Here is a 14491-nt window from a genome sequence, read left to right as displayed (position 1 = left end):
GGGCAGCCAGCGGGTGGGGGGCAAGTATCTCCACCTTCACTATAGGATGGATGGGGAAGTGGTCCTTTGCTGCGTTGAGGTAACAGGCCTAACGCATTAGGGCTGTCAGGCCTTTTTTTAATGTGGTTAAAAATAAAGCTGTGACCTATTTTCTTCCAACCAAACTTGCTGTCTCGTTTATTACGGTGTTGGGGTCCTTACTGCAAGGGAGGATCGAAGCATGAAGCCTTTAATCCTATGAAGCCCATTTATCATATACCATCAAAAAATAATTGCATTGATGTTGTCTTTATTTGTGGTACACAAAGACGTCTTTGAGGCCACCTCCCACATCTCACTTCACTCTGATATCTCCCCGATATCTCTGTGTTTAGATCAGATCCCCATTTAGGCATATAAGTATTTTTGGAGGAGTTTCAATTGCTAAATCTTCGTAGATTGAAGAAATGAAGTCTTTCTGTTAGCCCTGATTCCTACAGAGGCTTCGAAGTTTGCATATTGAGGGAACATCTACCGTAAGCAATTCATGTGTTCTGTGACCAATTGTCCTGAAACTCCAGAGTAATGTCATTACCCAAAGTACAAAGCAAATCTTAATAGGATCCATCAAAATTATGTCAGTAGAGGGCAACGAAGGACAGAAATATATATTATATTTGTATTTATATTTGCTTCTTCCTACAGTACATGATCCCTCTAAATAGAGCCCCAATAGCATGTCTCATAATATAGAAGAAAATCAGGCTCCCAGTGAGATAAATCTCTTTTCTTCATGCACTTTCTGTATTTGTATGCACCTTTTGTAATGCTTGGGTATGTAAATTGATCCCACTCTGGGTTAAAGCCAACATAGTAATTATGCATTACAAATGAATGGGGGGGAAAAGCTCCCAGCCAAACTAGGATTTTAAAATGTAAATGTCAGTAGACATTTTGATTTTTACCATATTGCTGGGCCTGGCAACAATCCAACCTGCTGTGTCATATTTACCAATGCCAGATGAGGGTGATTTACATAATGCTTTGACATGTATAAAACAGTTTGTGAGACGCATACAACCTTTGAAAAAGATATGCACAATGGTTTGTGCATGTGTTTATTTCAAACGCAACATTCTGTATAATATATTACTATGCCGTTGCGAAAATTGCATACTGTAGCAGTACAACATCCCCTGATTTTATCAACCAATTCATTGTAGATTATGCCAGTAATAGTACTTCAGTGAAGAGCAAAATGCGGAATTTAATAAAGGAAGTTGAAGGATAATTACTTTAATGTGTATGTATTTTCACACCTGCTGGTCATCCGCTGTCTTAAAAGCAAAGCCAACACAAATCGCTAAGCCTTTTAGTAAGGTGCCATCTATCTTTTGTTTATTGTGATGTATCCTGGATTTGTGGAAGAAGCTGACAAGACGCATTGCCTCAGGGTGCAGGGACCTGTGTGAACTTAACATGTCCTATATCAGACCAGATAAATGCTTGACATTCAATTGTGACCAGGTCATGCAAAAGCATGTGGGAAACTGTACTGATAAAGACTACCAAATCACTAATAGCTTTAATTATGTTTAGATTACGCAGAGTTAGACAGCTTGAAGAGTTGGCTTTGTTCATAATCCTACAACATGCACTTTTTAGAGGAAACTAGACTACATATTCCAGAACGTAATGGAATTTGTTTCATTCATTTATCTTGTCAGCTGTTTCATATTGTCGTTTACATGGCATACATAATATACATATATACGCTGTCTCGCTTTGAGAAAAAATAAGACTTAGAACGTATTCAAAGTGAGATTGTACTTACTCATACCAAATCATATGAAATATAGCTAATTTAGTTTAGTTTTTCATAGCAGTTGCAATGTATAATTTAACGTTTGTGTTTAAGGGTTGAGCAACAAAATATGTCATAAAAGATAGCTAGAACAAAGTATAACATTTTAAATGATAAATACAGAGACGCCAACACTGGGTTGTGCCATTTCTTCCGTGCCAGGCTAATGGTCTACTTCACACCCTCCTCATCTTTCCATGTTTGCAGCATAGTTTGCAAAAAAGAAAGATATTGTTTTACAAATATAGGGGCACTGACAAACAAACAAATTCAATCTGTTTCGGTCCCTGCTAAGCCCGTCAGAAGATGGACCCAACAGTTTCATCATTTGGGGAACTCCTTTCTTTGGGTCTTAAACCATGTAAATAGAGACCTTCCCTCTGTCGTCCTTCAACTCATTTCTGAATAGATTTTTTATTAATTTGTCCTTCACAATAATTTCTATTGCAGTTTTAAGTGGTAAACATACAGTATGTGCAAGATCCACATTGGATTGCTCATTATGTTCCCTGAATTAACACGGTTTACTCATAGCGAATTATATGCAGAAATAGCAGCCAAACTAAAACTAGTTTGCTTAGGCTTAAAAATGCGTTATTGTAGCATAAAGTTGCTTTATTTTCCAATATTGTAACGTTATGCCAGTGTTAGCATTGTTCCTATACAGACTCTGAAATAAGGCTTTTGCTGAAGTGGAGAGGGATATAATGCTGGGAAATAAAACCTTTTAAAGTATGCATAACTGTGGCGTGATACCCATCCTGACACTGCAAAAACTCAATTTCAGTGTCTGGATAGGAGTGACGCCAAGTTTAGGTATAACATAAATAACGTAACATTAAGTCCCTGTGTTAACCTTAACAGGCTTTAGTGGATATGTGATGTTATGATAATGCCTCATTTGCAATACATAATAGGTAAAGCTATGCTCTTTACTGGAAAAAAAACTTGGCTTAATGTTATGTTATTGTCCTTTGAAGATGCACTATTAGTCTTAGTGTGACATTATGTGAGGTTACGTTACTTAATAGAGTTCTGTGGATCTGGGCCAAAGTCATTTCTATGGATTTCTATGCCAGCAGCAAAACGTTTTTCCCATTTGCATTCTATTGTGCTCTACACAATCCCACCTTCAACTGCAATGATGTACTGTACCTATAGGTAAAGACAGCTACAGTATTACTAAACTCCCTTTGGATTATACTTTCTCTTTGTTTTGCCCCTTGGGACTTAAAAAACCCCACATAGGAAATAAATTCTAATTAGTTTGGCATAAAAGTATACTTAACAAGTACCATATATTTTTTTATTTTACTAAAGGTTCTGCTCTCATTTGTTTTAATCTGAAAAAATGTGGTGCGTATATTAATATCAATATATTGAATATATTGCGCTTGTCAAACAGATACTGTGTTACACAGTACAAGAAAGGGAACACTGGTTCTCATTGTTAACCTCAGTGACATTTCAATCATTTCTGCAGCAAAAAATTGTTTCATGCATGGCTAAAGTGACTTAAAAAAGTAGTTTGATTTAAAAAAAATTATATAATTATTGGGCCAAGGTTTTTTGGAATCATTGCAATTTTCCAATTTGTCGTGTGAACAACAGTTTTATTTATTTTAGAATAGAGGGCATTACTGGCCAATAATGCCCTGTCTGGAGAGTTGAAGGCCTCAATAGAAGCCAAATGTATGTTATTTTATGGGGTTTTTAAAAACATTTTCAGTGGGTCTTGACCATTCACCTAGTCCCCCCCGCCACGCCCCCCGATTCAGGTACATAGATGTAACACGTAGCTCACCACAAATGAAGCGCGACCGCGGTGCTGAGGTAGGGGATTGGATAACGCCGACCCACAGCCACGCGGGCGCGCCTAGGATGTAGAGTAGTCGTTCAAGCCAGGTCAGGATTACAGATTGGAGAATGGTTAAGGTACTTGCCAGGTTCAGGAGCGGAGAGTTGCGGATCACCGTAGTGCTTAGCCAGGATCAGGATTGGAGAGTATCGGATTGTCGGGGTAAGTAGCCAGGTTCAGGATAGGAGAATATCGGATCATTGGAGTACTTAGCCAAGGTCAGGACTGGAGACAGGAGAATGGTCATACAAGCCGGACCAGGAGTGGAGAGAAGCGGAGTCCAAGGTGCTAGCAGGGTTCAGGCAACAAGAGGTTCACATGCAAGGCAAGGTCTCTAGAACAAGGATGTGGCAAGGCACGGCGTCACAATGACTATGCTCAGCAAGGAATGAGAGCAGAGTGAAGGTATAAATAGGAGGAGCCTCCAATAGCCAGCCAGGGCGGAACCAGGAAGTAAGTGCCGATAGGCTGCTGATGACACAGGTGTGCCCTATGATGCAGCCTGATCGTTGATGAGGGCGGAACTGCTCGCGCGCCATCCCGCACATGTCACGGAGGCCAGGGGGTGTGGCTTAGAGCTCGTGTCACTCCCACGCCGATTCTTGCGACAAGAGGAGGCGGGACCACCTGCGTGCCGACCCGCACGTGTAATAGAGGTCGAGGGGCGGAGCCGAGAAGGCGCATCAGCAGGGAGGCTGGCTAAACGCACCCGTCGTGCGTCAGAGATGGGGGCTGGGTTGAAATCCACGGATGGGGAATCAGGACGCGCAAGGTCCGCAGGCGTGCGCGTACGTGGACCATGAAACCGCGCATCCTGGGTGTCCATCATGGAAGGCTTGTTAGAGTGAGGAGACGGTCTGCAACCGCCAGAACGGCGAATCCTCACAGTACCTTCCCACCCCCCTTTAGGAGCAACCTCTGGGCGACTCCACAATGGTTTCTCAGGAAATTTGGCATGGAACATGCGGACCAGTCTGGCTGCGTGAACCCGGTGGCTCAGAATCCAGGATCTCTCCTCCGGGCCAAAACCTCTCCAATGCACTAGATAGTGTAGCGAACCTCTGGAGATCTTAGAGTCAAGGATATATTGGATCTCGTATTCAGGTTGTCCTTGAACCATGAGGGGAGAGGTGGGGGCCACCGGAACTGAAAAGGGATTCTGGACCACCGGTTTGAGAAGAGAAATGTGAAATTCAGAAGGAATCTTCATGGAAGGCGGGAGAGCGAGATGATATGCCATCGGTGAAATCTAGGTGAGAACTTCATAGAGGGTACCTAATGTTCCTGGATGAAAACCAGACCTTGTAGCCAGGTTTAAAGTCTGCGATGGCGATCTGCCTGATTCTTTTGCCTATTGACAGCTTGCCTGATGTTGATCTGAATCTTTCTCCACAGGTCCTGTAAGGTTTTAATCCTGTCATCCGCCGCTGAGGTAAAACAAGAGGAAGAGTGGAAGGGTTGAAACCATAATTCACGAAGAACGGTGGCTCCAAATTAGAGCTGCTTCGTGCGTTATTGTGGGCGAATTCTGCCCAGGGTAAGAGTTCCGCCCAGTCATCTTGGGAATCCGACGTAAAGCAACGTAGATACTGTTCCAGGGACTGGTTGGTCCTCTCTGTTTGACCATAGGTCTGTGGGTGGTATCCCGGCGAGAAATGGAGGGCGATATCTAGCTGAAGACAAAACTAGCGCCAGAAACGAGAAATGAATTGCGATCCTATATCTGAAACTATTTCCAAGGGTACACCATGTAACCGAAAGATCTCCCTGATAAAGATGTCAGCTAACCTGGGAGAGTTGGGCAGACCCTTGAGTGGTATGAAATGGGCCTGCATCGAAAAACAGTCTACTACTACAAGTATCGTGTCCATACTCTTGGAACTAGGCAAGTCTACAATGAAATCCATCGACAAATGTGTCCATGGCCGATCCGGAACAGGTAGAGGTCGAAGGAGACCTGCAGGAGGTATCCTGGGAGTTTTAGTCCTGGCACATGTAGGGCACGCAGCGACAATTTTTTTTATATCTGTAGCCATGTATAAAAATGGTATACAGCTCCTTCCCATGCTGGCAGTAAACCTGGTAAGTATGCAGGGTTGCCAGCAACAATCATTGAGGTTTGCCGTCACACCCTGGTGAGGTGTCATATGTAACAAGGGAAGTGACAACATGCTCTGTGTCCACTGTTAGTGACACAGAGGGCTGTCTGTTTCTGAGGCTATATAAGACACAGAACTGCCTAAAGTTAGTGTGTTCTGTAGGAGGTTAATCAAGGGTTCAAGTTCTGTAGGAGTGTCTGCAGCAGTTCAGGCTGTCAGATTCTAGTGCTGGCAGACTACACACTGTGTTCAGGGACCTGACACAGATGGTGATCTCCCTTAGGGGAGAGGTGAGCCAACTCTATTGAGAGAGGAGGAACCTTCTGAGATGAATGTACTCCAACAGGATGAGCGGCTAGCACGACCGCTATGAGGGGAAGTCTGTCCATGAAGATGATAATAAAGATGCCCTTGTTCACTACAACCCGTCTGTGTGAGTGTGGAGTCATTCAGCATAAGAAGGTACCACAGAGGTGGTCCCCATCATATACATCCCCCTGCGGCCGCAGAGATCCTGATGGGGTGGAGGCGCTGCATCGTATGTGAGTAGGACTCAGAGACACTACCTCAGACGCCTGTCATGCTGATATCCCCATACCAACCCAGGGGGAGACTCAGGAGTCCTGTAAGCTAGCAGGTGCACAACACAATACACATCCATGTAATGGGGCTAGTAGACCACAGGGGCCAATGTGAGATTGGGTGGGGCCCGAAACACCGTTACATGTTCTTTTGCATTCCTGGCCCCCAAAAGGTGCGAGAGATGAGTCCAAGGTCTGCGATACATATTTCCAATAAAACATTTTAACAACAAGAAGAGAATGAAGGATGGTGATGGATCGCACAGCCACGAGAGTCCAATTCCCAATACCTTGATAAAGTGCCCTGTTCACGAAACTCATAGGTGCGTTAGTATTGTCCTGTTGCTGTACCCACCTGCAATAAACCAGACCTATTGCATTATTGGAGTGTGCATTTTTGTTTCATATTCTCCGGTCCCATTGGGAGTTGGACTCTTGTGGCTGTGCGATCCATCACCATCCTTCATTCTCCAGTTTACCTGCCTGGATGAGCTGCACGCCCTGGATGTCTGGATGTCCTTTCAAGCACTAAGGTAAAGGGCCGCAGTGCCCTATCATATATATACATATATGCATACCTGTGCTTTTGCATTGTAACATTATTTATTTGGTTGGGTGTATACAGTGTTTAAGCTGTGGAGGTCAGTGGACCCCACTAGACACTTAGCCCTTCCTATATATACGCAATATTATTCAAGGACTCCCCACTGTCATCCTGATTACTAACATATATTGTGGAGGAATTCTCTCTGATTTTGGATGCATCACATCTCTTCTACCTAACAACTAGAAGAAAATTACAATTAAAACATTTACAGGATAAAACAGAATATCCATAGCGTTGTAGGTCCGTACCCATGATAACGGTGCATCCTCTTTGAGTTAGCTAACCCACTGAGCGATTGTTAGCACCATTGCTGTCATGGCACCTTAATATTCTACCTCTTCGAACTTACTAATTATCAATTTAACCAACTCCCAAATCTCTTTTCCATCCTCAGTAATTATGAGTATAGACTAGAGAAATTCCTATTCCTTTGCCTGAATGAAGATTAGTACACCAGGTACCTGCAGTATTTACATTCCTCGTCTAAACCCTCCTTCCTAACTTCCCATTCTTTCCGGTCATCTCCCTCATTTTGTAGCAATTATAAATCATTAACCATGCATTGTCTACTCTAATGACATGATAACATATTCTACATTTGTTACTGAGAATTGCCATTCTCCGGAGGTAACCTGCACCAGGCACGTTCAGAGAAGAGTCTTTAATATATTGGACCTTATCTATTGTGTTATATTCTGACTCTCCCAGCAGTGAAAACACAATCTCCCATGTCCTAGATAATACACAGGATAATCAAACCTAAATTCCCCATGCATTATACTGTGTGTGAAATAAAATCTTCCCAACCGTTCTCATTTACAATTCTACATTGATGATGATCATAGAATAACAAATTATCCACAAGCACAGAGTGAGTTGAACTGCAGCAGTAGTGATATTATTTATACATGACCTGATTACATCATGCATAATAACTGTACTTTCTTTCACTTCAAGTTGAACAGATTAAATTACATTAATTTAAATTTAAAAATAAACTCTGTTTATTTCTGTTTTTCCATTTTTAAAACCACTTCACGCTTGAATTATACTCTTGCTAAATTAATATCTTAATCTCAAATATAAATTAATTGGTCAATTCAATATGCAGTTGCCCGACTGCTAAAACTCTGACTCGGGCCCTCATTCTCTCCCATCTCGACTAATGTAACCTCCTGCTGTCCAGCCTTCCTGCCTCTCGCCTGTCTCCCCTACAATCTATCCTAAACGCTGCTGCCAGAATCACTCTACTCTTTCCTAAACCTGTCTCAGCGTCTCCCCTGCTGAAATCCCCCTCCTGGCTTCCTATCAAATCCTGTATCACACACTCAATTATCTTCCTCACTTTTAAAGCTTTAGGCTGAGCCCCCGCTGGCGCTGAGCTCGCTATGCGCTTGGCGCGCTTACCTTCTTCAATGGGGATCAGCACATCCCCTCTCCCGCTGTGCTCGCGCGCTCATGCGCGTGCACACACGCTCTACCAAGTGTTGTGCTTGAGAGGGCGTGTTTTACTGTCACACACACAACACAAACACTGAATTCAGCAGAGAGAAGTGGAAAGGAGGAGGGGGGGCAAACAAATGGACGGGGGGCAAACGGACGGAGAGGGGGGCAAACGGACGGAGAGGGGGGGCAAACGGACGGAGAGGGGGGCAAACAGACAGGGGGGGCAAACGGACAGAGGGGGGGGGGCAAACGGACAGAGGGGGGGGCAAACGGACAGGGAGGCAAATGGAGTGCTGCTGTGTGGTGGGGGAGAAAGAGAGGGGAGGGGGAGAGAGAGAGGGGAGGGGGAGAGAGAGAGGGGAGGGGGAGAGAGAGAGGGGGAGAAGGGAGAGAGAAAGAGAGGAGGGAGAAGGGAGAGAGAAAGAGAGAGGGGGAGAAGGGAGAGAGAGAGGGGGGGAAGAGAGAGAGAGGGGGGAGAAGGGAGAGAGAGAGGGGAGAGAAAGCAAGGGGGGGGAGAGAGAGGGTGGGCCAGCATAGAAGTGTGAGGGGGCCAGGGGAGAGAGAGCGCAGGGGGGGAGAGAGAGTGCAGGGGGGGGCAGGGAGAGAGAGCGCAGGGGGGACGGGGGAGAGAGCGCAGGGGGGTGGGAGAGAGGGGGATAGCCGGGAGTGAGGGGGGGCAGGGAGAGAGAGCGCAGGGGGGATGGGGGAGAGAACGCAGGGGGGTGGGAGAGAGAGAGCAATGGGAGAGAGAGAAAGAGAAAGCAATGGGGGGGGGAGAGAACAATGGGGGGAGAGATAGCAATGGGGGGAGAGAAAGAGAGAGCAATGAGGGGGGAGAGAGACGGGGGGAGAGAGAGATATATAGAGAGAGATACAGAGAGAGAGATATACACAGAAACACAGACAGCCCCTATACAGCCAATGACACACACCCCTCCCGTAATAGCCACGCCCCCCCACTCCTGCTCTCAAAATGTTGCAGGACAGCGGTCGCTCATGCTTGGTGAGCTGGTGACATCACCGCTCTCCAAGCTTGAGCGAGCTCAGCGGCAGCGGGGCCGCAGCCTTACACTCTTATGCTTCTGCTAACATTTCAGCCCTAATTTCTCGCTATGCACCATCCAGACTCTTGCGTTCTGCTCAAGGATGTCTTCTCACTACCCGTTTTGTGTCTAAAGCCCTCTCCCACCTTAAACATTTCTCACTGACTGCCCCACTCCGCTGGAATGCCCTCCCCCTCAGTATCCGACTAGCACCCTCTCTATCCACCTTTAAGACCCATCTTAAAAACACAGCACCTTACCGAAGCATATGTTTAGCTCTGTGGCTGATACTTTACGCCTCATACATCGATGGCCCCTTGCAGACACACTTACTGTCTCTGTACGTTCTTCTGCTTACCAATTAGATTGTGAGCTCTTTGGGGCAGGGACTCCTTTTCCTAAGTTTCATTTTTATGTCTGTAGTAATTCTTCCCATTATGTGTTATTTGTAGTATTTGTTATCTATAGGATTGCCACGTGTATTACTGCGGTGAAGCGCTATGTACATTAATGGCGCTATATAAATAAAGATATACATACATACAGTTATCGATATATGGATTTGATCATACCCAAATGCAGAGTTTTTGAAGTGAAACTTCTTTAGTGGCACCTAGTTCTGAAGGAGCAAAACTGGATAGATGGAGATGAGATATGAAACGGAAGTGACGTCATGTAATGGCCGCCACTCACCCCACACTCCCTCTGTCACATGTGGCTCGCCGCCGCCGCCGCTCCTAACGGCTTCCGTTCCCTGTCTGCTGCCGTGCCCGCTGCCATGCCGCGCATGCGCAGTTGTGATGGCGCCGCTGACAGACGCCACACATGCGCAGAAGCGGCGGGCACTGGCACTGTTCCATCCCACACGCACGCTGCCATGCCGCACTGCACCCCGCCACCCACAAACAGCGACCCGCAGGCACCTGCACAGAGATGACAGGCAGCAGCCGGTGCGGCTGGGACAGCAGAGACCGCCCGACCGGGACAGCCCCTCCCCTTTCCTAACCCGAATGGGACCTCCCTCTGACCTCTAAAGCTCCACCAGACACCCAGCAGCTATCGCAAAATGACTCCTCCTCCTCACCGTTGACCCCTCCATAAGGAGGTCGGAGATAGTTGGTGGGTGAGACCCAGAGGTACAACCTTCCCCCACCCCTCTCCCCCCAATTACCCCCTCTATTCCTCCCCCAATTACCCCCTCTATTCCTCCCTCCCACCCCCCCACCGGCATCATGGTGTTCCTCCCCGGGGGGCGGGGGTGGGACAGTCACAGTCACACATGGGCCGCCTCGCCGTCCTCCCTGCCCTGATCCCCGGCACTGCGGGGCAACACAACCTGTGCCCATCCCTCCTCCTAACACACTGAGGGAGCTATAGACAGCGCACAGTCCTGCCTGCTCTGCAGGGGGGGTGATGTGAGGTGCAGGGGGGTGATGTGAGGTGCAGGGGGTGATGGTGATGAAGGTGCAGGAAGGTGCTGTGAGGTGCAGGGGGGTGATGTGAGGTGCAGGGAGGTGATGTGAGATGCAGGGGGTTGATGTGAGGTGCAGGGGGGTGATGTGAGGTGCAGGGAGGTGATGTGAGGTGCAGGGGGTGATGTGAGGTGCAGGGGGGTGATGTGAGGTGCAGGGGGGTGATGTGAGGTGCAGGGGGTGATGTGAGATGCAGGGGGGTGATGTGAGGTGCAGGGGGTGATGCGAGGTGCAGGGGGGTGATGCGAGGTGCAGGGGGGTGATGTGAGGTGCAGGGGGGTGATGTGAGGTGCAGGGGGTGATGCGAGGTGCAGGGGGGTGATGCGAGGTGCAGCGGGGTAATGCGAGGTGCAGGGGGGTGATGCGAGGTGCAGGGGGGTGATGCGAGGTGCAGGGGGTGATGCGAGGTGCAGGGGGTGATGCGAGGTGCAGGGGGTGATGCGAGGTGCAGGGGGTGATGCGAGGTGAAGGGGGGTGATGCGAGGTGCAGGGGGGTGATGCGAGGTGCAGGGGGGTGATGCGAGGTGCAGGGGGGTGATGCGAGGTGCAGGGGGGTGATGCGAGGTGCAGGGGGGTATGTGAGGTGCAGGGGGGTGATGCGAGGTGCAGGGGGATATGCGAGGTGCAGGAGGGGTGCGCATACATCACACACACTGTCACATGCACGCACACAGTGTCACACGCACGCACACAGAGTCACACGCACACACACACAGTGACATGCACACACACACAGTCACACGCACACACACACAGTCACACGCACACACAGTCACACGCACACACACACAGTCACACGCACACACACAGTCACATGCACGAGGAATTCACGCTTAGTAAAAATAGCAAATACAGGGGATGTGTGCCGAGCACGCACGTTCTAAGTCCAAATTTATTTGTGTTTTGTCAATGAAATTGTATTTTGATTTTTAATTAAAACATCACAAACACAATTTCTGTGACAAAAGTCAAAAAAGTTTCACTTACTATGCGCGTGCACAGCACACACAGCTTTTTTTTGGTGACGGTACTCACCTCTGTTACCACTGCTGCAGTTTTTTTCCCTGCTCGCTGAGGGGCCGGGCCATCACTGCACACAGCCAATCCCTCACTGGCTGTGTCCCCATCCCCCACATGGCTGATCTCTACAGAGCAGCTAAAATCAGACCAGAGCAGTCCTATCCCCTCCCCCCCTCCCCCACCCTACCAGGTATCATTCTTAGAGGGGGAAAATGTGTGTGTTTTCTCTGGGAACACCCATTTCCCCCTAACCCCCCCCCCTTTTTCTGCTCCCCCTCTGCAAAAAAGCTTTCAATTAAGTCTAACTATATATTAAAAAGTAAACAACAATAGGTAGAAACAGACTACTATGCGACAGGTGCTTGATTTTTATTTTAATACACATAGTGTTAACAGAAAAAACAAATAGGTAGCGCTATATCCCACAGTGAGCTGGCAGCCGGTGATATAACCCTGACCCCTAGTCAGGCTATAGAAGTGGAAAAGAAGTTATATCAGTGGCGCTCAACACTGTAATGATCAAAGCAATTCTAATAGATATTATAAAATATATATTTTAAAATATACAACCAGAGCCACGGAAATCGCCCGTCCGATTGGATGCTCCACGTGGTAAGGGTGAACATGTAAATATACAAAGAAATCAAATCATAGCATAATACTGTAAAACATACACATACATAAACAAACAACACTTAACAGACGCTGAGAACAACAGGTAACTACTCACAATGGCATTTAATATGGCATATCATTAATATCATAAAATACACTTATTACACATAAAATAGTACATAAAAACATATATTAGGTTCAGGCAAGATTCTCCAACTCGGGTGGGGGTACCTGCTTACCGAAAACAGGATGTAATCAGGCAATGGATAATTCAAAGAGTATCCCCTCTTATGGATAGCTGCTGCTGCTGCTGCTGCTGCTGCTGCTAACACCTGGGCTCAGACGAGGAGTCTCTTATGGGCAGGGACAGGTTTTTCCAGCTAGCTGCGTCTGCCTCAGTCCTCTCCCAGCACTGCAGAAGCTCCAGGACCACACACACAGATACTTCCTGGTCTGCCCGGGCCACGTTCACCAAACACAGCAATGCTGAAATGTTGGATATTCCTACGCCAGCATGTGATTTACCACAGCTCACAGCTCCCAGCTTCGGAAGGGTACAGCACTCACACCCGAGTAGTAGGGACCTCACAGAACCACCCTACGCGTTTCGAAAGTCTTGCTTTCTTCCTCAGGGGTAATGAACTTTTCATTACTTTTTACCCCTGAGGAAGAAAGCAAGACTTTCGAAACGCGTAGGGTGGTTCTGTGAGGTCCCTACTACTCGGGTGTGAGTGCTGTACCCTTCCGAAGCTGGGAGCTGTGAGCTGTGGTAAATCACATGCTGGCGTAGGAATATCCAACATTTCAGCATTGCTGTGTTTGGTGAACGTGGCCCGGGCAGACCAGGAAGTATCTGTGTGTGTGGTCCTGGAGCTTCTGCAGTGCTGGGAGAGGACTGAGGCAGACGCAGCTAGCTGGAAAAACCTGTCCCTGCCCATAAGAGACTCCTCGTCTGAGCCCAGGTGTTAGCAGCAGCAGCAGCAGCAGCAGCAGCTATCCATAAGAGGGGATACTCTTTGAATTATCCATTGCCTGATTACATCCTGTTTTCGGTAAGCAGGTACCCCCACCCGAGTTGGAGAATCTTGCCTGAACCTAATATATGTTTTTATGTACTATTTTATGTGTAATAAGTGTATTTTATGATATTAATGATATGCCATATTAAATGCCATTGTGAGTAGTTACCTGTTGTTCTCAGCGTCTGTTAAGTGTTGTTTGTTTATGTATGTGTATGTTTTACAGTATTATGCTATGATTTGATTTCTTTGTATATTTACATGTTCAGCCTTACCACGTGGAGCATCCAATCGGACGGGCGATTTCCGTGGCTCTGGTTGTATATTTTATAATATATATTTTATAATATCTATTAGAATTGCTTTGATCATTACAGTGTTGAGCGCCACTGATATAACTTCTTTTCCACATAGTGTTAACAGTTATTAACAGTCAACCTCCCCATTAGTAATGGAGGTTATAAAGAAGAAACTATTGGCAGAATGATAACACTTTAACCCAACCTGAAAAGGTTTTATTTATGACAACTCTGTTGTCTATTCTTAATCGTTTATTAATGACCTTGAGGTTGGCATTGAGAGCAAAGTCTCCATCTTTGCCGATGACACAAAAGTGTGTAAGGTAGAATGTAATTTCTCTCCAGAAAGACTTGGATAGCCTAGAAACTTGGGTAGGTAAATAGTTTAATACAGATAAATGTAAGGTTATGCTTTTGGGAAACAAGAATAAACAGGCGATTTACAAATTAAACAGACTTGAATTAGGTCAATTCTTGATGGAATTTAGGAGTGCTTGTAGACAGCAAGCTTAGCAATAATGTCCAAAGTCACGCAGTAGCTGCAAAGGCAAACAAGATCTTATATTGCAGTAAATGAGGAATGGATGGA

This window comes from Ascaphus truei, chromosome 17 (assembly GCF_040206685.1).
Source record: "Ascaphus truei isolate aAscTru1 chromosome 17, aAscTru1.hap1, whole genome shotgun sequence".
In the NCBI taxonomy this organism is placed as follows: domain Eukaryota; kingdom Metazoa; phylum Chordata; class Amphibia; order Anura; family Ascaphidae; genus Ascaphus; species Ascaphus truei.
The sequence above is the reverse complement of the archived record's forward strand: the minus strand, read 5'-3'. Positions refer to the sequence as shown.